This window comes from Tamandua tetradactyla, chromosome 5 (assembly GCF_023851605.1).
Source record: "Tamandua tetradactyla isolate mTamTet1 chromosome 5, mTamTet1.pri, whole genome shotgun sequence".
In the NCBI taxonomy this organism is placed as follows: Eukaryota; Metazoa; Chordata; class Mammalia; order Pilosa; family Myrmecophagidae; genus Tamandua; species Tamandua tetradactyla.
Genome location: NC_135331.1, coordinates 162,865,069 through 162,891,314, shown reverse-complemented (window position 1 = coordinate 162,891,314; position 26,246 = coordinate 162,865,069). Strand labels below are relative to the sequence as shown.

Genomic DNA, 26,246 nt, shown 5'->3' with positions numbered 1-26,246 from the left:
GCTTAATATTTCCGTATTTTTTTCTCCCATCCCCCAAGGGATTTTGCGAATACTTTTTAATGAACTACTGAACATACTCTGGGATGCATCTGGTATTACCTTAAATTAGGCAGAATTATATGCCCTCATTCTTATTCTGGGCTCCATGTGTTTGGGTTGTTTAAATGAGTTATGCAGATAGCTTATGTTGGATTATGTGCTATAGAAAATTTAGGTTTTGGACAAAATAAAGCACTCTTCTTTTGGTCTCAAAGAATAGGTGAAGTTCTAAAATACAAACAATGTCATCCTTACCCTAGTATTCTTATTTACCTTAGTTCCAACATAAACAGCTTCATTCTTTTCTTTAATCAAAGCCTGATTTCTTTTAAGAGTTGTCATATTTAGCAATGCTGACTTTCAGAGCTGCAGAACTCCAACTCTGAGTTTTAGGTGTCACACAGTTACCCAAAACTCAAGGAGTACCTGAACTCCAACTCTGAGTCTTAGGTGTCACACAGGTACCCAAAACTCCAGGAGTACCTGAACTCCAACTCTGAGTCTTAAGTGTCACACAGGTACCCAAAACTCCAGGAGATACCAGGTTATACAAATAGAGTGTACCATCTCATAATATAGGAATAACATTTACAGCTCTGGACTAAATGTGACTGCTATAAGAGCTTACAATTTAGGCTCCAGTTTTCTTATGGTATTTTCTAAAAGAGACCATGCAGTATTTATTCTTTTGTTTTCTGGCTTATTTTGCACAACATAATGTCCCCAAGCTTCATTCACCTCGTTGCATGCCTCACAACTTTGTTCCTTTCTGTAGCCACACAGTATTCTATCATATATGTATACCACTGTTTGCCATTCTACTTCTCAGCCAAGATATCCTTCAGCCACCTCCATCCATTGGGCATCATATATAATGTCCAAAGTCGACAGTCCCTGTCTCACACTATCCTCACTTAGTTGTACAATCATCAACACTCTCATTTTTAGAAAACTTTCATTGCTCCAAAGAGAAAAATAACCAATAAACACACCCTCATCAAATAAAAAGTGCCATCCTCCCCTTAACTCTTGTCCTTCCCCTCCACCCCCTGCAATTATTTACCCCTGGGATTGCTGTGGTACTGTTGTTGTCTTCCTGTTAAATATAGATGATAGTATGCAATAGTGGTTTTCCCTCTGTACCCCTCTATTATTGACTCTTTGTACAAGATTCATGCTTTTGAAATAGTTCATACAAGAACTGTATATTGTAGTGTTAATTAGTGGGATACATGGCTCTGTAAAACCCTTTAAATCATGATCACCTTTAATATGGCAATATTTTTATAAACCCACTAATGAACTGTCTTCACTTCTATCCATTCCTTTACATTTAAGTTCAACCTCATTAGCTAATTGTTCACCCATTTCTAGCTTCATGTATCTCTAGGTCCTTTTTATTCTGTATTATAAGCTCATTAATTTACCTTTGCCAAGGCCATAATAGCAAATCATACAGTATCTATCCTTTTGTGTCTGGCTTATTTAACTCACATTATGTCCTCAAGGTTCATCTATGTTGTCATATGCTACATGACATATTGCCTTATTGCTTCTTTATGCATACAAGATATCAACCTTTATGTGATATATGATTTCCAAATATTTTCTCCCATTGAGTTAGTTGCTGTTGCTTCTTCAAATCAAAGAGGCATTTGATTTTGAGGAGTTCCCATTTATCTATTTTTTCTCTCATTGCTTCTACTCTGGATGTAAAGTGTAGGAAGCTACCTCCTATTACAAGTTCTTGAAGATGTTTCCTTATGTTTTCTTCTAGGAATTTTAAGGTACTGGTTTTTATATCTAGGTCTTTGATCCACTTTGAGTTAGTTTTTGTATTGGGTGTAAGGTAAAGGACCTTTTTCATTCTTTTGGCTATTAATATGCATTTGCCCATATATTGAAAAGACAATTCTGTCCTAGATTAGTGGATTTGGGGGCCTTGTCAAAGATCAACTGACCATAGATTTGGTGGTTGATCTCTGTCCTCTCAAATCCATTAATCAATATTTCTATCTTTGTGCCGGTGCCACTGTTTTGACCAGTGTGGCTTTGTAGTAAGCTTTCACATCAGAAAGTGTTAGTCCTTCTTTCTTCTTTTTTAATTATTTGAGGTCTCTTTCCCTTCCAAATGAATTTGATAAATAGCTTTTCCAAGTTTTCAAAGTAGGTTCTTGTAATTTTGGTTGGCACGGCATTGAATATATAGATCCATTTGGGGAGAACTGACATCTTGGCACATTTAACCATCCTGTCCATGAGCATAGAATGTCTTCCCACCTATTTAGAGCTTCATTGATTTCTTTTAACAATATTTTGTAGCTTTCTGTGCACAGGTCCTTTGCATCTCTGGTTAAATTTATTTCTAGATACTTGATTCTTTTCTTTAAAACTTTTTAAATTGTAGAATATAACACATAATAAAAATGAAGAAAGAAAAAAGCAATAATTTTCAAAGTGCTCTTCAACAAGTAGTTACAAAACAGATCCCAGAGTTTAGCATGGGCTACCATTCCATTATCTCGGATTGTTCCTATTAGCTGCTCCAGAATACAGGGGGCTAGAAGGAATGGGCCATCTCGTCTAACATCTGACAGAGGACCTCTTCCAGGGCTTGTCCTTTGTGTGCAGTTCATACAAAGGCCCCTCTCACACCGAGGGCCTTTTGTGAGGGCTCCCCTTCGTGTGGGGCTGCAGTGTTGCCTGGGTTGCTGGACCACAAGCCCTAGGTTTATGCTCAATGGCTGCTGGGCTCTGGATAAAGTGGCTGCCTGATCTCGGGCACACACAGGGCTCCTTCTCACTGTGGACACAGTGGGAGAGCAAAGCTCAGTGGTCTCCTGCTGTGTGAAGTTGGAAAAAAAAAAAATATATATATATATCCTGGCCCAGGATATATAAAATAATCATCACAATTGACATCACAACAATTAGTTATAGAACAGATTTCAGAGTTTGGTAGGGGTTACAATTCTACAATTTTAGGTTTTTTACTTCTAGCTGCTCTAAGATACTGGAGACTAAAAGAAACATCAATACAATTGATTATTTATTATTATATTTATTCTAATTAATTAGAAAACAGATTTCAGAGTTTGGTATGGGTTACAATTCCACAATTTTAGGTTTTTACTTCTAGCTGCTCTAAGATACTGGAGACTAAAAGAAATATCAATATAATGGTTCAGCAATCATATTCATTTGTTAAATCCTATCTTCTCTGTATAACTTCACCATCACCTTTGATCTTTTTCTCATCTTTAGGAGTATTTGGGCTATGGCCATTTAACTTTTTCATGTTGGAAGGGGCTGTTGATAATATGGGGTAGGGTTGGAGCTAATTGATGTTCTGGAGAGGCTGGCCCCTCTGTATTTCAGGACTTATCTGGTCCAGGGATCCATCTGGAAGTTGTAGGTTTCTGGAAAGTTACCCTAATCAAGGAACCTTTGTAGAATCTTACATATTGCCCTAGGTGTTCTTTAGGATTGGCTGGAATAGTTTTGGTTGGGGTTTGTTAGGTTATGATGGGTAACAGTGTCTAACTGAAGCATGTGTAAGAGTGACCTCCAGAGTAGCCTCTCGACTCTATTTGAACTTTCTCAGCCACTGATACTTTATTTATTACACTTCTTTTCCCTCTTTTAGTCAGGATGGCACTGTTGATCTCATGGTGCTAGGGACAGCCTCATCCCTAGGAGTCATCTCCCATGCCGCTAGGGAGATTTTTACCCGTGGATGTCATATCCCACATAGAGGGGAGGGCAATGATTTCACTTGCTAAGCTGTGCTTAGAGAGAGAGAGCGAGGCCACATCTGAGCAGCAAAAGAGGTCCTCTGGAAGTAGCTCTTAGGCATACCTATAGGTAGGCTAAACTTCTCTGCTGCATACATAAGCGTCACAAAAGCAGGCCTCAAGATAAAGGGCTTGGCCTGTTGATTTCGCTGTCTTTAACGTTTGACATGGTATCAGGGGTTTCCCCTGTGGTAAAGTTTAATAGTTCCATATTTTTTCTCCCATCCCTAAGAAACTTTGCCAGTATTTTTTTGGTAAGATCTTGCATTAAGATTTATTGCACAGTCTGTAGGCAACTGCTATAAGCCATCAAAAAACAAAGCTTAGTAACACAATCACACCTTCAGTGAATGTATCAATTGTATGCAAACAATTTTGTGGAAACACTTAAGGAGGAACAGCAATTTAAGAATAAGAGAACATGTGAGGGTTTGGAATGGACATTTCTGCATAAGCAAAGGTTCAGAAGCATGAAAATGCTGTCGGCTTTAAAATTTCTGATAACCCCAGCTTCCTTAGTCACTGTACTCAAGCATCTTTTTCCCTCTCCCCCCTCTATTTCATATTTTTTCCATTTTTTACTTGCAACTCTTTTACTTCCTTGCCTCCAGCTTATCCCTCTTTTTGCCTACTAGAGAATATAAAGTTTTCCCCAGAAATATTTTAGCAAAGCTATTTCTAAGTGTGAAATGTCCAATTGATCCAATAACTGTATTCACAGGAATTTATACTCAGGAAATATTGATACCTTCAAAAATGTGTTACTTAGGTGTTATTTATAATAGCAGAAAATTTAAAACATGGTCTCAACAACAGGGAATTGTTGGATAAATTAAATATATCCACAGAAAATTATGAAATCATTAAAATTTCTTGTGAAGGATATTGAATAACAAGGTAGATAACATAAGCTTATACAACGTATAAACTTGAAGCTGTAGCTAAAGTAAAACATCCTGTTCACGAGGTAAAAAGGACCTGCTTTATAAGTGTACACTTCAGTGCAATTTAAAAAACACTAATTATGATTTAAGAACTTCATAGTTTATCCTCCTGTCTTAATATGGGTAAAAAATTCCTTTGGAAGTCATTTGGAGTTTTGGACAAAAATTCCATAGTTATATTCCTAGGATCATGGTCTAATTTTCATGATTCAGATGATACAAGGGAAACTTCAGTTCAATCTTTTAGAGAAGACATTCCAGCTTGTATGTTCTCATCAGCCAGGATAATGTTGGTGGCAATCACAGTGCATGAGTGCAGAAGCTATTTCTTTACACAACAGTTATCTCATATGCCTACTTTTGCTGCTACCTTTGGCTCACCTATGCTCAAGTCTACACCTACAAGTTGACCTGATTCTGAATGTTCCACTTGTACTTTCACTAGTGTTTCCTGAAGGTCAAAACCAGAGTTCTGAGCAAGAACCTTGGGAATAATGAACAATGCATCAGCAAATGCTTGGACTCCATGTTGGGCCCTGCCCTTTACACTGGACTTGTATTTAACTAGAGCTTCTGCCATTGCCACTTTCATTGCATGGGCACCTGGAACCACACAGCCATCATCAATAGCATTTTTGACAGCCCTCAGATCATCTTATTGCATCTTTGATTTGAGTAAGTGTGTGTTTATTTGGTCCTTTCACCAGTACTATCACAGAATGAAGATTGTTACATTTCTCAATAAAGGTGAACTTTTCTCCCAATGTATGCTCATAGACAAGGTCTGCATGCCCCAGTCAGGATTTAGGTCATCCAAAGAATTAAGAGCTATTCCACAACAAGCAAGAATCAGCCTTTCCATAATTCTCCTTTTAGCTCTATACAGAGACTCCTATGCCTTCTTTTGCAAGAGCCTCTAAGGAAAAGGGGTCAATTCCCTTTTGATTAATGACAACAAATCTGAATCACCACAGACTTTCTTTTTCAGTTTTATTATTATTATTATTATTTTGCATGGGCAGGCACCAGGAATCCAACCTGGGTCTCTGGCATGGCAGGTGTATTAGTTAGGGTTCTCTAGAGAAACAGAATCAACAGGAAATATTTGTAAATATAAAATTTATAAAAGTGTCTCACATCACTGTGGGAACGTACAGTCCAAAATCCATAAGACAGGCTGTGAAGCTGATGATTCCAATGGATGGTCTGGATGAACTCCACAGGAGAGGCTCACTGGCCGAAGCAGGAAGAGAGCCTGTTTCTTCTGAATCCTCCTTAAAAGGCTTCCAGTGATTAGATTAAGCACCACTCATTGCAGAAGACACTCCCCTTGGCTGATTACAAATGAAATCAGCTGTGGATGTAGCCAATATGATCATGACTTAATTCTATAAAATGTTCTCACAGCAAAAGACAGGCCAGCACTTGCCCAACCAGACAAACAGGTGCCACCACTTGGCCAAGTTGACACATGAACCTGACCATGACAGTCCACCCCTTGTCAACTTGGCAGCTATACTCATCACCTTAAACCATAACTAATTTCTAAATAGAAAACAATAAGACACATCTTTTTTCTCTCCTAACAATATTCAACTGTCCTGCATATAACCAGGAACATATTAAATCTCTCCAGAATAGGGTGCAAGTCCTTGGGTAATAATCATTCTTAAACTTGATATCTTACAACTTAAATAGTATAACATGAACAAAACAGCATTACAGTCCTCATTTCTGTAACTGATCATGTGGTCATAGTTCATATTTATCACTACCTTCTTCCACTACCCATTCCATATTCCCTTTACCTTCAGCAAGGACTTCAGCTGGCCATGGTTCTTTGCCTGGTGGGGTGACCCAAACCTTCATTCCTGAAGTTTCAGACCCATTGGTAGTCTGGCTGGGGGTGGGTTGTTGCAGTTTTCCACTGATTTTAATCACAGGGCTTGGTAGTACTGAAAGATGCCCTAGGGAATCCCCTATATTGCAAGAAAACTCTTCTTTACCTCCATTGTGTAGTTGCAGTTCTATTTCCCCCTGATAGTCAGGGTCAATCACCCCAGGCAGTAATGTAATCCCCTTCTTGGCTTGTTGATCCAGGGGCATGAGTTACCCAAAGTGACCAGGTGGCAGTTTTAGATTCCAGTTCAATGGAATCATTGTTGTTTCTCCTGGTGGAAGCACGCCACCTTTTGGAACTAAAACCTGTAGATCAGCCAAGCTCAGGATCGCAGGGACAGGAAGCAAAAATTTTCCTAGTGGATCACTAGGGGTAATAGTGAGTGCTGCCACTCCCATTTCCACCCTTAGTTCCTGGACCCATGGATCTTGGCTATGGGAGAAACAGCACCATACAGTGGACGCTGATTCAGAGCATATACAGCTTCCTGGAGAACATTACCCCAGCCCTTCAAGGTACTGCCATCTAGTTGTAATTGAGTTTTCAAATGGCCATTCACCGTACTGTCAATCCAGCTGCTTCTGGATGATGGGGAACATGGTAAGACCAGAGAATTCCATGAGCATGTGCCCATTCTCACACTTCATTTGCTGTGAAGTGTGTTCCTTGATCAGAATCAATGCTGTGTGGAATACCATGACGATGAATAAGGCATTCTGTAAGCCCATGGACGGTAGTTTTGGCAGAAGCATTGCGTGCAGGGAAAGCAAACCCATATCCAGAGTATGTGTCTATTCCAGTTAAAACAAATTGCTGCCTCGTCCATGAAGAGAGTGGTCCAATGTAATCAACTTGCCACCATGTAGCTGCTGGACACCTCAAGGAATGGTGCCATATTGAGGGCTGAGTATGGGTCTTTGCTGCTGGCAGATTGGGCACTCAGCAGTGGCTGTAGCCAAGTCAGCCTTGGTAAGTGGAAGTCCATGTTGCTAAGCCATGCATAACCTCCATCTCTACCATCACGAACACTTTGTTCATGAGCTCATTGGGCAATGACAGAAGTTGCTGGGGAAAGAGAATGACTGGTATCCACAGAACAGGTCATCTTATCCACTTGATTTTTGAAACCTTCCTCTGCTGAAGTCACCCTCTTGTGTGCATTCAAATGGGACACAAATATATTCATGTTTTTTGCCCACTCAGAAAGGTCTATCCACATACCTCTTCCCCAGACCTCTTCGTCACCAATTTTCCAATTATGTTCTTTCCAAGTCCCTGACCATCCAGCCAAACCATTAGCAACAGCCCATGAGTCAGTATACAAATGCACCTCTGGCCAGTTCTCCTTCCAAGCAACATGAACAACTAGGTGCACTGCTGAAAGTTCTGCCCACTGGGAGGATTTCCCCTCAAGGGCACCTCAGAAAAGGGTTGTAGTGCTGCAGATGTCCACTTTCGGGTAGTACCTGCATATTGTGCTGAGCCATCCGTAAACCAGGCCGAGTTTTCTCTTCCTCAGTCAATTCACTGTAAGGAATTCCCCAAGAGGCCATAGCTCTGGTCTGGGAAAGAGAAGGTAATGTGGAAGGAGTGGAGACCATGAGTATTTGGAACACTTCCTCATGTAACTTACTTGTGCCTTCAGGACTTGCTCTGGCCCTATCTCATATATACCATTTCCATTTTATGATGGAGTGCTGCTGCACATGCCCAACTTTATGGCTTTGTGGGTCAGATGACACCCAGCTCATGATAGGCAACTCAGGTCTCATGGTAACCTGGTGGCCCAAGGTTAAGCATTCAGTCTCTACTAAGGCACAGTAGCAGGCCAAAATCTGTTTCTCAAAAGGAGAGTAGTTATCTGCAGCAGATGGTAAGGCTTTACTCTAAAATCCTAAGGGTCTGTGTTGTGATTCTCCTATAGAGAATCTCCTTTGGGCCTGCCAAAGGCTCCAAACAGTATCTCTATTTGCCACTGACACTTCCAGCACCATTGGATCTGTGGGATCATATGGTCCAAGTGGCAGAGCAGCTTGTACAGCAGCCTGGACCTGTCACAGAGCCTCCTCTTGTTCAGGTCCCCACTCAAAATTAGCAGCTTTTCTGGTCACTCAATGAATGGGCCAGAGTAGCACACTACTCTGTGGTGTATGGTAAATGAGGAATATGTTGTCACCAAAATCCAAAGAGACCAACTAGGCATTGTGCCTCTTTTTTGGTTGTAGGAGGGGCCAGATGCAGCAACTTATCCTTCACCTTAGAAGGGATATCTCAACATGCCCCACACCACTGGACACCTAGAAATTTCACTGAGGTGGAAGGCCCCTGTATTTTTGTTGGATTTATCTCCCATCCTCTGACACGCAAATGCCTTACCAGTAAGTCTAGAGTAGTTGCTACTTCTTGCTCACTAGGTCCAATCAACATGATATCATTAATATAATGGACCAGTGTGATGTCTTGTGGGAGGCAGAAATGATCAAGGTCCCTGCGGACAAGATTATGACATAGGGCTGGAGAGTTGATATACCCCTGAGATAGGACAGTGAAAGTATCTTGCTGACCTTGCCAGCTGAAAGCAAACTGTTTCTGGTGGTCCTTACTAACAGCTATTGAGAAAAAAAGCATTTGCCAGATCAATAGCTGCATACCAGGTACCAGGGGATGTATTGATTTGCTCAAGCAATGATACTATATCTGAAACAGCAGCTACAATTGGAGTTATCACGTGGTTGAGTTTATGATAATCCACTGTCATCCTCCAAGACCCATCTGTTTTCTGCACAGGCCAAATAGGAGAGTTGAATGGGGATGTGATGGGAATCACCACCCCTGCATCTTTCAGATCCTTAAGAGTGGCAGTAATCACTGCAATCCCTCCAGGAATCCAGTATTGCTTCTGATTTACTATTTTGCTAGGTAGGGGCAGTTCTAGTGGCCTCCACTTGGCTTTAATAGCCTTCACTGCACAAGTTAAAGAGCCAATGTGGGGATTCTGCCAGTTGCTCAATATGTCTATTCCAATTATGCATTCTGGAACTGGGCAAATAACTACAGAATGGGTCTAGGGCCCCACTGGTCCCACTGTGAGGTGGACCTGACCTCCATAAGCCCCTACTCTGACTGGTGACCAGAGTGATGTTTTGGGTCCCCTGGAATTAATGTCACTTCTGAACCAGTGTCTCATAATCCCTGAAATATCTGATCATTTCCTTTTCCCCAATGCACAGTTACCCTGGTAAAAGGCCATCGGTCTCCTTAGGGAAGGCTTGGAGGAAGATTAGCAGTATAGATTTGTGGCAGTGTAACAGGGTTCTCCCCCAAAAGGATCTGGTCTCCCCTATGTTCAAGGGGCTCTGGGTCTGTAAACTGTCTCAAGTCTGGAAATTGATTAAAGGGCTGTCACTCTATGTTTTTGTAATTCAAGTTAGACTTCTGTTCACTTGACCTAGAACTCTTTTGTTTATACAGTTCAAGCAAGAATTTAGTAGACTGCCCATCTGTTATATTTCTAGGTACCCCATGATTTACTAGCCAATGCCACAAATCTCTGCAAGTCAGATTATTTTGACTCCTGCTTTGAGTTTGCTGTCTATTATAATAGCCACATCCATCCTGTCTTTGGCGATTAAATGCTGCCACCTGACTTCTGCCAACTTGGGATCCAGTCATCCCCATTGTGTTTAAGGATTCCAGCTCAGGGATAGCAGTTCCCACAGTAATATCCCACCTACAGAGAAGTGCAATTACAGAGCTCTTCAGGGATAATGGCGCTAGTCTCACAAATTTATTTCTCACCATCTTACACCTCTGGACATTCCTGGGGTGTAAGAGCAGGCTTTGCATGATAAATCCACTCTAACATTCCAATCTCTCAAAGCCTCTGGATCCCCTCATCTACATTATACCAGGGCAGTTCTGGCATTTCAACCTCAGGTAATGTGGGCCACCTTTTGATCCATGTTTCAACCAACCATCCAAACAAACTGTTAATGCCTTTTGTAATCCCTCGAGCTATAACATTGGATGCAGAATCTCTGCTTAGTGGGCCCATATCAATAAATTCAGTCTGATCCAGTCTTATGTTTTTCCCACCATTATGCCACACCCTTAAATCCATTGCCACACGTATTCCCCAGATTTCTGTCTATATAAATCAGAAAACTCACACAGTTCTTTTGGAGCATAACGTATCTCCTCGTGTGTGATACTTTGTACCTCACCTTTAGGGGCCTGTTGGGACTTTAGTCTAGTTATAAGTCTGGAAGAAATGAGGGGTGATGAGGGTGGGTCATGAAAAGAATTAAAAGTCTCTTCCATCCCATTTGCCTCAGGACATTCATTTGCAGTTTCATTTGGTGAAATAGGATTAATCGCTCTAGGGCTAATCCCTCCAGGTGGAGTTTGGGTGACCAACTCCTCAAGGCAGGCTGGAGGTGGGGCAGCTATGTCCTCAGGGCAGACTATTACAGGGTTATCTCGAGAAGATTTAGCATGACCTAGGGTTTCAACCTCACTATTGACATCATTATCGATCCATATGTCACCATCCCATTTTTCAGGATCCCACTCCTTTCCAATCAATGCCATCACTTTAACAGCAGACACCATTCAAGATTGAGATTTCAATTTACATTGTAAAGTTGCTACTCTAACAATAAGATTCTGAGTCTGATTTTCTGAGATCTCAAGTCTACGGCTACAGGAAATAAGATTTTCCTTCAGGACACTCACAGAAACATCTACATCTGTCGGACAGTGCTTAAGCTTCTTGTTTGAAGCCTTAAGCTCCTCGTTTGAAGCCTTAAACTCATCGGTTTCACTCATTAAAGTTAGATACACTGTATTTAACAACAACCAGCCAACATCTCTATACTTCCTATTTCCACAAAATTCCATAAAGGTGCTTTATAGAAATGTAGAGTAGCTTGTAACTTGTTTCAGTAGCTTTCCAATGATTAGGACATTGGAAGTAGTATCATCACCAGTTATATCATCCTGGGCTGTTGCTACTTTTACCATTAAGGAGACTATTGGGCATTGAATTTGCATTTCATGAAGCAGCACATTGCCCTCTTTAGTTAGCTTGATGTCTCCTGCACCAGAAACAAGCATCTTCATGGTGCCCTTGGGCCCCAGGTTTGTCTCAGTACGTCCTATAGTCCTCTCACCATGCTAATGTTGGCCACCAGTGATCCATGGGTTTGAGCCACCTCAGCCTTGGGGTTCAGGGTCTTCATAGCCACCATAGCTGACCCAGCAGAGATAGAGGAGAAAACTCCAAGACAGGCTCAGTGTGGCTGAAAGGTCTGCCAATATTTTTTGATTATCTGCTTAATATACTTTGGGATGTATTCAGGCATTACATTAAGTAATAGAGGGTTAAAAGCCCTCATTCCTATTCTGTCCTCCCTGCGTTTGAATTGTTTAAATGATCTATCTGGACAGTTTTGATTAGATTATGTGCTACAGAAAATACAGGTTCTGGACGAAATAGACCTTTCTTCCCTTGGTCTCAAAGAGTAGATGAGGGTCAACAGACAATGTCATCCTTACCACTGTATTCTGAATTACCTTAATACTGACCTGATTGGCTTTGTTCTTCTTCCTAAATACCAGGTTATACATATATTTATTTATTTATTTATTTATTTTTACATGGGCAGGCACCGGGAATCGAACCTGGGTCCTCTGGCATGACAGGCAAGTGTTCTTGCCTGTTGAGCCACCGTGGCCCACCCTATACATATATTCAACAGCCTCTCAAAATGCAGAAATAAGAATTACTGCTCCAGACTAAATGTGACTGTTCTAAGAGCTTACAGTTTAGGTCCTTGTTTTCTTATAAGCATTTTCTAAGTGAGACCATATGATAGTTATTCTTTTGTTTCTGGCTTATTTTGCCTTACTAAATGTCCCACAGGTTCATTCACAATGTTGCATGCCTCACAACTTTGTTCCTTTTTATAGCAGCACAATATTCAATCATATATATATATATATATATATATATATATACTCACCATTGTTCACCAATCTACTTCTCAATCAGTGCATCCTTCAGCCACCTCCATTCATTAGGCATCATGTATGATATCCAAAGTCAACAGTCCATCAATACTCCCAATTTTAGATAATTTCATTGTTCCCAAGAGAAAGATAACTAATAAACATACCCTCACCAAACAGAAAGTCTAAACCTCCTCTCAACTCTTGTCCATCCCCTCACTATTTACCCCATGTGTTGTTGTGGTACAATTGTTTTCTTATTAAACAGAGCCCATAGCATGCAATAGCAGTTTTCCTCCTATACCCTGAACTTATACATTCTTTGAATAAGATTCATACCTTTGAAGTAGTTCATGCAAGAATTTATTTATGTATCTAGTGTTAATCAGTGGGACACATGGGACTATGCAACCCCTTTCAATCATGTTCACTTTCAATATTACTTATAGACCCACTAGCAAACCATGTTCACTTCTGTCTATTACTTTACATTTGAGTTCAACCTCATTAGCTACCCATTCATTCCATCTCTAGCTTCCATGTATCTCTAGGTCCCCTACATTCTGTATTATAAGCCTCTAATTTTACCTTTACCATAGTCATAAAAGTGGAATCATATAGTATCTATCCTTTTGCGTATGGCTTATTTCATTCAGTATTATGTCCTCAAAGTTCATCCATCTTGTCATGTGTTTCAGGATGTCATTTTTCTTACTGCTGCATAATATTCCATCTTATGTATATACCACATTTTTAATCCACTCATCTGTTGTTGGACACTTGGATTGTTTCCATCTTTTGGCAATTGTGAATAATGCTGCTATGAACTTCGGTGTGCAAATGTCTGCTTGTGTCGACAGATTCTTTTAGTTGCTATTTTGAATGGTATTTTTCCTTAATTATCTCTTCAGTTATGTTATTGCTTGTGTATGGAAACATTACTGATTTTTGCACATTAATCTTGTATCCCACTACCTTGCCGAATTTGTTTATTAGCTCAAGTAGCTTTGTCATAGATTCTTCAGGATTTTCCAAGTATAGTATCATGTCGTCTGCAATTTTTGAAAGTTTTACTTCTTTTCTGATTTGGATGTCATTTGTCTTCTTTTCCTACATGATTGCTGTATCTAGAACTTCTAGTACAATGTTGAATAACAGTGCTGGCAGAGGGCATCCTTCTCTCATTCCTCATCTTAGGGGGAAGGCTTTCAGTCTGTCACATTTTCAGTATGATGCTGGCTGTGGGTTTTTCATATATGCCGTTTATCTTATTGGGGAAGTTTCCTTCAATTCCTACTTTTGAAGTGTTTTTATCAGGAAAAGATGATGAATTTTGTCAAGTGCTTTTTCAGCATCATTCAAGGTGATTATGTGATTTTCCCTTTCTACTTGTTACTATGCTGTATTACATTGATTTTCTTGTCTTGAACCAGTGTTGCATTCCTGATATAAACTCTGCTTGGTTGTGGTGTATAATTCTTTTAAAGTTTCATTGGATTTGATTTGCTAGTATTTTGTTAAGAATTTTTGCATTTGTGTTCATTAGGGAGATTGGTCTGTAGTTTTCCTTTCTTGCAGCATCTTTGCCTGGTCATGGTATTAGAGTGATGCTAGCTTAATTAAATGAGATGGGTAGTGTTCTTTATTCCTCAATTTTTTGGAAGAGGTTGAGTAGGACTGGTGTTGGTTCTTTTTAGAATGTTTGATAAAATTCCCCTGTGAAGCCGTCTGGCCTTGGTCTTTTCTTTGTAGGAAGATTTTTGATGACTGAATCTCTTTACTTGTGATTGATTTGTTGAGATCTACTGTTTGTTCTTGAGTCAGTGTAAGTTGTTCATATACTTCTAAGAATTTGTCCATTTCATCTAAGTTGTCTAGTCTGTTGGTTTATAGTTGTTTATAGTATCCTCTTATGATTATTTTTATTTCTTCAGGGTCCATGGTAACATCCCCTTCTCATTTCTGATTTTATTCGCATCCTCTGTCTTTTTTTATTTGTCAGCCTAACTAGGGAACATCGATTTTATTGATTTTCTCGAAGAATCAGATTCTGGTTTTATTGATTCTTTCTATTATTTTTTTGTTCTCCAATCACTTATTTCTGCTTTTATCTTTGTTATTATTCTTCCTCTATTTGCTTCGAGATTAGTTGGCTGTTCTTTCTTTAGTTCCTCCAGGTAAGCAGTCAAAACCTCGATCTTTGCTCTTCCTTTTTTTTAGGTGCATGGTTTGGGAATTGAACCCCAGTCTCCCACATGGAAGGCAAGCATTCTACCACTGAACCACCCGTGCACCTTTCTTCCTTCTTTTTTAATATAGGCATTTAGGCAACAGATTTCCTTCTCAGCACTGCCTTTGATGTATCCCATAAGTTCTGATAATGTATTTTCATTTTCATTCATCTCCAGATGTTTATCCACTTCTCTAGCAATTTCTTCTTTGACCCACTGATTGTTTAGGAGTGCATTATTTACTCTCTTAAATTTCTGGTACTTTGGTGGTTACTGATTTCCAGCTTCATTCATTTTTTAAATCAAAGGAAGTGCTGTGAATAATTTCAATCTTTTTGAGTTTATAAAGACCCATTTTATGCCCCAGCTTATGACCTATCCTGGAGAAGATTCCATGAACACTAGAGAAGGATATATATCCTAGTTTTGGGGGTATAATAGTCTATATATGTCTGTTAGGTCTAATTCATATATCAAATTGTTTAAATTCTGTATTTCTTGGTTGCTCTTCTGTCTTGTTCTATCTATAGGGGATAATAGAGTATTGAAGTCTCCCAGTAGTATTGTTGACATGTCTATTGCTCCCTTCAGTTTTACCAATGTTTGCCTCATGTACTTTGGAGCTCCTTGATTGGGAGCATAAACATTTATCATTGTTATTTCTTTTTGGTGAATTGTCCCTTTTATTAATATGTAGTGTTCTTCCCTGTCTCTTAAGATTTCTTTACATTTAAAGCCTATTTTGTCTGATATTAGTATGGCTACTCCTGCTTTCTTTTGGTTACAGTTTGCATGGGACAGCTTTTTCCATCCATTCATTTTCAATCCATTTGTGTCCTTGAGTCTAAGATGAGTCTCTTGTAAGCAGCATATAGATGGATCATATTTCTTAATCCACTCTTCCAATCTGTGTCTTTTTATTGTGAGTTTAGTGTGCTAATGTTCAAAGTCATTACTGTAAAGGCATTTCTTGAATCTACCATCTTATCCTTTGGTTTTTATTTGTCCGATCTATATATTCTTTTCCCTCTTCCTCTTTTCATCTTTTAAGTTACCCTTACCAGTACTCTTCAGTTCTGTGCCCTCCTCTAGACCTCCCTTTCCTGTCTTTTTTTTTTTTTTTTTTTTTTCAGTTGACAGAACTCCCTTGAATTTTCTTTGTAGGGCTGTCTCTTGTTGACAAAATCTGGCAGCCTTTGTCTGTGTCTGAAAATTTTAATCTCTCCCTCACTTTTGAAGGACAGCTTAGCTGCATAAAGAATTCTGGGCTGGAAGTCTTTCTCTTTCAGGATCTTAAATATATCATACCATGCCTTCTTGACTCAGTGGTGCCTGTCCAAACTCAATTTTATGTGGTTTCCCTTGTATGTGGTGAATTGCTTTTCTCTTGCTACTTTCAGGACTTTCATCCAAATTGACAGGCTGATTAAATATGTCTTGGGAAGTTTCCTCATCTCCTCTACTAATCTTCCTAGCCCTTTTCTCTTCTCTTCTTCTGGGACACCGATGATTCTTATATTTGCGTGCTTCATGATTTCCATCATTTCCCTGAAATCCAATTCAAATATTACCTTTTTTTTTTTTTCTTCTATTTTCTCTTTTGTGCATTCGAATTCAATTATCCTGTCCCCTGGTTTACTTGTTCTTCTTCTGTCTCTTCAAATCTGCTATTTGTGTCTCTAGTGTGTTCTTAATTTCATCTATAGTATCTTTCGTCTCTTTGATATCTGCTATTTTTCAACTTATTCTCTCAAATTCATCTTTTTGCTCTTCTAGTGTTTTCTTGATACCCTTTTTGCCATTAGCCAACCCATTGAATTTATTTCGGAAATCTGTATGAACATCTTTGCTTAGTCCTTTCAAAGTCTGCATGTCCTCTGGTCTTTTAATTTGGTCATTTGGCTGGGGCATATCTCCATGTATCTTCATATGCTTTGTGATTTTCTGTTGGCTTTTAGGCACTTGGTTTTCTTGATTGCATTATTTTGAAAGTTGATTGCCCTCAGTTGTCTAAGGTTTTGTATTTGCTTGGGTTTGCACTGACAGTCTTCTTTTGCATTTGGTTCATCAGTATTTCCCCATAAACCAAGGCCTGGACCTCATACAGGTGATGTCGTTCTACTTAAAGATCTGTTTGGAGCTAGACAGATAGTCAGTTGGCCAGACTGCACTTTCTGTTTCTTCCCAGGAGATGATGCTCTTGGGCCTCCTCTTCCCCTTAAGCCCACTTCTCTCCAACTGTGGCAGCTGGGTGAGGGGGATGGAGACCTGGTGCAATTCCAGGCAGGTCCACTGGTCCTGGTGCATGCTGAATGCTGCTGATCCTGGGGCTGGCACTTGGGCAGTGTGTACCTCACTGGATATTCTGATAGTGGGTCCGCTTGGAATAACGTTGGGTTGTGGCAATGGGTATGTCAGCTGTACTCGTCCACAGCCAACCTGGAAATGTCTGCTGGATATATGTGTCTGGGGCATGGGGCAGGGCAAAGGGGCATGGGATGTGGTGTGGAGTCTGGCACAGGGCACATTGTGCAGGGGTGTGGGAATAGAGGCACAGAGTGCGTGGCGGGGGTGGGGCATAGGGTGAGACATGATATGGGGCAAGCGCAGAGCAGGAGGTGGCACAGTGGTGTCAGGACTAAGTGCTGGGTGGGAGCATGGAGGTTATGGCGTGCATGTGAGAGCATGGGTTGAGGTGGCAGGATGTGGCAGGGTGTGGGGGTGGCATGGGGTGAGTTGGTGATGTATGGCACTGGGCTGCGGCATGGGACAGTAAGGGGTGGGACGTGGTATGGGGTCACAGTGTCAGGACAGGACACGGGTGGTAGTGGCAGGGCAGTGCTGTGTATGGCGTGCAGCACAGGGCATGGTGTAGGGGATGCAGAGGTGGTTCATGGCATGGATGAGGCAGGACATGGCACATGGTGGGGGCGTGGGATGAAGTGCAGCACTGTTATAGGCTTTTAAAAATGTATTTACATTATTGTGTAAATTTATAAATATATAATTTTACACACATGTTATCATATTGTGTAACATATTTCTGCCACTTGATTTTTAATTTAAGTATATTTGGGAAATAATAATAGTCATTAACAAGTAATTTATTTCCAGTTTTCAAAATACCTATTTCCTCTTAGGACTTACTCTTCTGTTTCATTATTCTAACGACAAACTCCTGAATCTTCCTAGTATAGAAAATAATACAAATAATGAAAAGACAAGATAAAAGAAAATATTTACCACCTATTGTTTCCAAAATCCATGTAGGAATGATTATCTGTTAACTTGAAACTACAAAACACTAGGCAATAGTAGTTTGCAAATTCTTCTTTAGTTCTGTCTGGGCCATGTTACTGAGCCACAATTAGACTTTGAGTAATGGTGGATTCTGCTCTAGTCCTCTAATTATAGCCTCACATGCAGAATTGGTCAACTTTGTTCTGGGTCATCCATATGCTCCTGGATGTCCATCGGTTGATACTATTGTAACCTTTAATGAGCAGAAAATTGCTGCAAAAACAGTATCTAAGCATTGGGATATAAACAAACAACTGATTTTGTTAATAAGAGTGGTAGCACAAAGGCACTTGGAGCACATTGCTACGCATCATGAGAGCACAGGCCCACACACAACGGAAACGTTCAGTGGATGATCACTTTATTATTTATACAGCCCAAAGGGCCCACAAGAACAGGGAAAGAGAGAGCTCATCGTGGCTGATCTCTGAGGGAGGTCAATTGCTAATATCGGCTCCACATGCCCCATTTTGTGTAGGAAAGGAAAGAACCTGCGCTGTTTTAGAGTATTGGTTATTTATTCACTGCAGTAGGAGGGGGCCCTGCCACTAAGAGTTCCTGCACTAATAAGCATCTGGGGCTGCCTGTTCTCTAGTTTCTGGGTCCAAGGTATGGTCAGGCTTTGTCATTAGAACTAACATCTTACCTGGGCTGCGGAGCAGAACCAGACTGAGACATCTACATGCAATAGAAAATGGTGGAGAGAGTAGGCCAGGACTGGGAGAATGACACCGAACATGTGTTAGACTTCCCTAACGCACCGTATTATTGACACGTCAGTGTGTTAAAATAGCTCCTGCTCTCTTATAACCCAGATTTTTGTACTCATGTTAAGTATCATCACATCAAACATCACTGAGGCAGATCAGGGACTATGTTATAAGATACTGACTTTCAAATATTTATAGTAGGAAAAATTTCTTTATATATCAAAAAGATGAAACCTGAGTACTTTTCCTGAGGTGATGAACAGGCTATTGAGGCAATCTTTTAAAATATTTTCTAAATTAAAATCCCACATGACCCTTCCATATATAATTTTCTCTTACAGAACCAAATATGTAGTGACATTTTCAGAAGAGACCATATGCCTTATAGAAGAAGAATGAAGGAGATGGGGGAGAGTAGTGACTTAGTTGTCAAGTGTAGCTATAATGCTGTTATTAACTAGCTGTGTGACTTTGGATAATCCATCTGTTTCAGTTTGCTAAAGCTGCCGGAATGCAATATACCAGAAATGGAATGGCTTTTAAAAAGGGACTCTATTAAGTTATAAGTTTAAAGTTCCAAGGCCATAAAAACGTCCAAACTAAGGCATTCAGAGAAAGAAACCTTGCCTCAAGAAAGGCTGATGTCTGTCGCATGGGAGTGTGTGGCTGGCATCTGCTGGTCCTTGTTCCTGGTTCCATTGTTTCCAGCTTCTGGTGCCAGTGGTCTCCTCTCTAAGCATCTGTGGGCCTTCACTTAGCTCCTCCAGGACTCAGCTCTAGGTTCTGACTTGCTTATCATGTCATTGGAAGGCACACGGTGACATCTGATGGGCTGTTTATCTTCAAACATCTATTTCTAGGCCTTGGCTCTCTCTGTAGGTATTCCAAGCATCTCCAAATGTCTGTGTTTCTTTCAGCTCCAAAGTAAGTGTCTAAGCTTTCTCCAAAATGTTTCCTCTTTTGGAGGACTCTGGTAAACTAATCAAGACCCACTTAAATGGGCTGAGTCACATCTTCATCTAATTAAAAGATCACACCCACAATAGGGCAGGTCACACCTCCATATCAATAATCCAATCACAAGTTCCACCCACAGCTGGGTGTGTCACATCTTCATGGAAACAATCCAATCAAAAAGATCCCACTCTTCAATATTAAATCAGGATTAAATAACATGGCTTCTCTACGGTGCACAACAGTTTCAAACTAGCACACCATCTAATCTTACATTTCACTTTCATCCATCCAGAAGAAATGCCTTCCCTTTTTGCTTCCAGTGATTTCTTTATTCCGTCACCGAATATTTATTGAATGTTCAAGGAAATGTGGATATAGAGATAACAAGACACTACCCTCAAAGAAATCACTTAGTGAGAGAGACAATAAAATAACCCAATACATGATGATTGAACTGTAATAGATATGTGTAGAATGGGCTATGAGATCACAGAGGATGGGACCATGACTCATCTAGAGGATGTCATGAGCCAAGCCTTGAAGGGAAAGTAGGAATTAAGCGGTAAAGGTTGGAAGGCCATTCAGGCATTGGCAAGAGCACATACATAAATGTGATGGTTTGAGAGAGCTCTGAACAATTGGAGAACAAGTAGTGTTTTGCCAAGATTGAAATTCACATTGCAAAATTATTAAAAGAAGCTGAAGCTGAAAATGGGGTCAATCAAAAGATCTTTGGATGCCGTTCCAGTAGTCTGAACTTTATTCTGAATGTGATAAGGACCACTTGACAGACTTTAAGTAGCAGAATGATTTGATCAGAGTTTAGAAAGACATCTATGTGATAGTAGTATTGAAGATTGATTGTGGGGGCTTGTGGTGGGGTGGGAGGTGAGGTCTGGCACAGCTGAACCAAGTAAGATACTATAGCAATAATCCAAGGAGGTAATGATACTCACCTGTGATCTTGATTATAGGGATGGAGAGAAAAGTATAGATACAAGAAATGCTCAAGGGGAAAAAAAAATCAACAGAACTGTGAGGACAATTGCATGTAGGTGTGAACAATTCAAAGCTGTTGCTATGGTTTCTGGTTTATTCACTTGGGTGGGTGTAGATAAGGACTGAGATAAGGAATGCAGATTAAGTAGCAAGGTTGTGGATATTTGTTGGGTTTTGTGGCTTCCTAGCATCTGAATTTCCTTCTTTTTTGGGGAAATTCTGAAACATCAGACCCTACAACCCACCTAAAAAGACAGACTCGGGCGGGCCGCGGTGGCTCAGCGGGCAAAGTGCTTGCCTGCTATGCCGGAGGACCTCGGTTCGATTCCCGGCCCCAGCCCATGTAACAAAAACGGAGAAACAGAATACAATAAAACAAGAAAATTTTTAAAAATGTTTCCCTTTCTTCCTTCCTTCCTTCCTTCTATCCTTCCTTCCTTCTCTCTGTCTTTCCTTTAAAAAAAAAAAAAAAAAAAAAAAAAAAAAAAAAAAAAAAAAAGACAGACTCACATTCCCATCCTCCTTTGCAGCTAGGGTGGAAGCACATGTCCTACATTCAACCAATAAGATGCTCCAGTTTCAGCATTTGAAGCAGAAACCAACGATAAAAATGATGGATTTGCTAATGCATTCTTGTGGCACTTTAGTGGCCATTCTAGTGGTAGTAGCACTAGCATAAGTTCTGCTACGGTGTCCAGTGTTTGTTGTCCATGGTATCTGGCATTCATCATTAGTTATGCCAGACTTTTTCTGTGGAGTGATGCTGGCTGTAGCCCTGGCTTCTGTACAGAACCCTTTGGACTTTTTTAGTTCCCAAGCCTGGCTATACAATCTTCCTTTTCAGCTTAAATCAGTCAGATAAGTTTCTGATACTGGTAAATAAGGTTGCTGATGGATGCAAGGAAACTTGGGAATAAGGCTATAGAGAAAACATTTTAATGTTTTTGTGCAGCTAAGGCTTTCTTAACACATTTTACTGAAACTTAATTCTTGGGTGACAAGCAAGGCCTGGAAGGTAATTTATGACTGATTAGATGTGAGAGAATTCCAAGAGACTTACCTCTCAGAGGTATGTGTTTACTGTTCAAGAGGAACTGCAAGCAGGAACTGTGGAGACATTCCTGGATTGTAAAACTGGCAAGAATTCCTGGATTGCAAAACATGGGCTTATCTTACTCTTGTAGAGATTTATTTACATGGAAATCTAGGATTCTTTCCATCACATGGGTAGGGAGACTTTCAGGAGGGAAGGGGCACAGCAGCCTCTCTTATCTGTATAAATCTCCAGATTCTTTGTGTGTTTGTGTGTGTACGTGTGCGTGCGTGTGTTACTTGCCTCCACTACAAGTTCTGTATGTGTAATGTAACATCTGGCCTTTATATATCACCCCAAGAGGTAAGAATTTGGTGTTTGGGGCACCATGGTTGTTACTTGCTTTTAAGCAATAATCTGGCTCTACTCTGGAAACCATGGGTATGCCATTCAAGATAATATTAGTAAACATGGATAGGCAGGAAAAAGTAATCAATATGTTAATGTGTTCCAGAGATATTAATGGACTGGAGGTTGAAATTTTCAGGAACTTATAGAGGCAGGACAAGGGGACTAAGAATTTAGAGTCATGGTAAGACATGGGAAATGGGATTAAGGCTGAATTAATAAAAAGTGCTGGTTGAGAACTGATACCTGGGAAGAGATCAGAGCAAGGGACTGAGGGTTTCACACCTAGAGAATATATCTTCAGGGTTAGCGTCAATTAGAATGTGAATACATTTCCCCGGAGCCTCATTCATGCCAAAAATATTTGTTCTCCTATACTTGCTAGGTACTATGTTAGGGTCTGAGGATATAGCTGTGAACAAAAAGACACAAAGGTCCTGCCCTTAGGAAGCATACCTTCCATCTGGGGGCAGGGGAGGGGAGACAAATCGCTGGGGACAAGTTTAATGAGAAAAAATACAGCAAGAAAAGTTTAGTGAGAAAAAATAAAACAAGATGAAGAATCTAGGAAGTGACAGGAGTTGAGATGGATGTTCTGTAAGATGGTGGTCAAGAAAGACCTCTTTGATAAGGAAACATTTAATCACAGGTCTGAAAGAAGTGAAAAAGTGAATGATGTCAATATCTGGGGAAGAGCAAGAAGAGGTTACTGTCTTATGGCAGCCCCTAGCACCATTTGAGAGCATGGTGGTAACCCCCATCCAAAGCTTCAGAAAAATGGAAAGATAATATATCCTCACAAACTTTTTAGATAACTCTGTTCATCTTAAATTCCAAGGGTGGATCTTGAGTTTTCCAAATATCATTATCTTCCCATCTATGTGGGTGACATGCTTTCTTTGTGTGAGGGAGAAAAGAAACTCATCACTTATGTAGCATCACTTATGTCTTATAAGAGAACGAGTCTGTTTGCTGGGACCTGTCCTTTAGGTCCAGGGCTGCTGCTGCTGGAAGACTCCATCCCTCCCACATACCATGCGTGGCTTTGTGGTCAAGACTGATAATATATAGCAAGGAATTTCACCTTTGACACGTCCTTGCTCCTGGGAGACAACTTCCATGTCCTAGAAATTTCCAGAGTGATGGGAATATTTTTGTTACTTGTGGTGAAGTTCCAACTACATCTGATAGTTTATACTAACAAAATGACTCAGGGTGGGTTATTCACACCAATATTCTTAGGTTGGCATCTGGCTCCCCAGAAACACCAACCATGTAATTAAAGGGTTGGGGTTTTGAGCCCAACCTGGAGAGGAATAAAGGTTGGAGATTGAATTCAATCGTGTGGGCATTCATTCAATTAATCATACCTACATAATAAAACCCAAATAAAAATCTGGACACTGAAGCTTCCCTGATTACTAATACACACTGATGATGTGCTGCCTTAGTGATGCATCCTTACTTTATCCTTACTCCAAGAGGGAGCTTTGCATCTGGGGATGCCTCCAGATCTCACCCTATGCATTTCTTCTTTTGTTCCTTCTTATTGTATTCCTTTTCTTTTCTTCTTGAACTTTTTATTTTGAAATAATTTCAAGCTTACAGAACAGTTGCAAAATTAATACAAAACCCATAACAGAGAACTTCAACAAACTCCCTCCCCCTCAGATAACCAGATTCATCATTTTGTCACATTTGCCACATCACTGTCTATCTAATCCATATCTATCAATATGTCTATCTATTTATCTCTCTAAATTCTAAACATTTGAAAGTAGGTGGCGTACATGATGTCCCTCGAATACATAGTACTTTCATGCATATTTCCTAAGAACAAGGATATTCATTTATGTAACGATCCTAAGAATAGTTCTCAAGTTCAAATATTTTACACTAATAAAAAACATACAGTTTATATTCCAATTTTTTTCACGTCTTGCAGTAATGTCCTTTTGAGCTTTTTCTACTTCAATATTAGATACCATCCAGGATCGTGTATTGCATTTAACTGTCATTATTTCTCATTTTTTCAACAAATTTTTATTGCATCTTTAAAATATTACAAATTGGTCTGGCACATTGTTGTTTCCAGAACTGGACAGCTCTTTGATATTATTCATCAGCCTACTGAACTTTTCCTTTTTTAGGGACATAGATACCATCCAAATTTTTTCTGATATCCTTGATTTGAATTATTGTATCTTACGAATTAAAGCAACTGAATTTGATACAAGTTGATACAATGCCAATTTCTTCAGGACTTAACTCATCTTTCTGGGCTTGAGATACTTAAGAAGCAACACTTGGCCTATCTTTTTAGTTGCTTTCTGATGTTCGTATGTTTTCTTTGGAGAAATGGCTATTCAAGTCATTTCCCCATTTTTACATTGTGTTGTTGATCTTTTTGTTGTTAAGTTGTAGGAGTTCTTTATATATTCAGGGTAATAATCCTTTATCAGATATATGGTTTCCAAATATTTTCTCTCATTCTGTTCATTGCCTTTTCATTTTCTTGATAATGTCCTTAGACGAACAGAAGATTTTAATTTGAATGAAGTCCAATTGATCCATTTTTCTTTTGTTTCTCATGCTTTCAGTGAAAAGTCTGAGAATCCATTGCCTAATACAAGGTCCTTAACATTTTTCCTGTTTTCTTCTAAGTGTTTTATTGTTTTAGCTCTTATATTTAGGTTATTGATCCATTTGGAATAAATTTTTGTATGTGGTATGAGGTTGTATCTGAGAAATTAGGATGTAAGGGCCGATTTTGATTATTGAATCATTTTATTCCTTTATGCTTTTTGGTATATTGGAATAGACAGAAGGAAATGCCTAAAATCCCTAAACTATACTTCAGCTGCCCTGATACCTGAAATGATTGTAAAAACCTTTATCTTGTGCCTTTGTGACTGAAAGAGGTGTTACTTCCTTTATCTGGTCTTTTTTTTGTAGGGCAAAGTCCTAACGCTAATGAAGAATTTTAAGCCAGCCATTAACTAGTTTCAGCCCCAACATTTGTAAATTATATTGGCTAGACTTTCCTTTGAAAGATAACTTGTCTCCCTTCTTTTTGGCTTACACCTTTAGCATTGAAGTGATAGCTCTGCCTCCTCTCCTTTCAGCTTGTGTTCTCCTATTATTTGTAGGATATTTATAGGATATAATCTCCTATTATTACCTATTGAAATGGTAATGATAACATTGTCTCCTTTTCTGCTTTGAACTTGCTACTTAAAATGACCTTATCTCCCCTTGCTAAAATACTTAAAAGCCTTGAGCTCTCTAAAGTTGGGGTGACAGATTTTGGGTCAATAGATGATCTGCTCCCCTACTACATTGCTAGTAATAAACTCTTTCTGTCTTTGAAACCCCAGTGTCTCAAGAATTGATTATTGAGTGTGTTGGGCAAAAGAATCCACAGCCTTTGTCTGGTAACAGGGTAGGGGTCCACTTTCATTCTTTGGCTTGTTAATATCCAGTTGTCCATGCACCATTTGTTGAAGAGACTGTTCTTCTCTCTTTGGGAGGATTTGGCTCCCTTGTTAAAAATGAGTTATCCATAGGTGTGTGGGATTATTTCTATGCTCTCAATTATTTTCCATTGGTCCATGTGTTTGTTCTTGTACCAGTACCACACTGTTTTGATTACCATAGTTTTGTAATAAGCTTTGATATTAGGGGGCTTGAGTTCTCCAAATTTTTTCATCTTGCTCAAGATGATTTAAGCTATTCCGGGTCCCTTGCCTTTCTGTATGAATTTGATAATTAACTTTTTCACCTTTGCCAAAAAGCCTGCTGGAATGTTGATAAATCTGTAGATTGCTTTATGTAATGTTGACATCTTCAAGATATTAAGTTTTCCAGTTAATGAGCATGGACTGAGTATCTTTCCATCATATAGCTGTGTGCTTATCATCAT

The 26,246-nt window shown here is 39.7% G+C and overlaps 1 pseudogene; it reads right to left on the bottom strand.

Annotated features, from left to right (window-relative positions):
* Window positions 1–5,012: 5,012 nt before the first annotated feature.
* LOC143683371 (T-complex protein 1 subunit zeta pseudogene) lies at window positions 5,013–17,392 on the bottom strand (annotated as a pseudogene).
* Window positions 17,393–26,246: the final 8,854 nt, after the last annotated feature.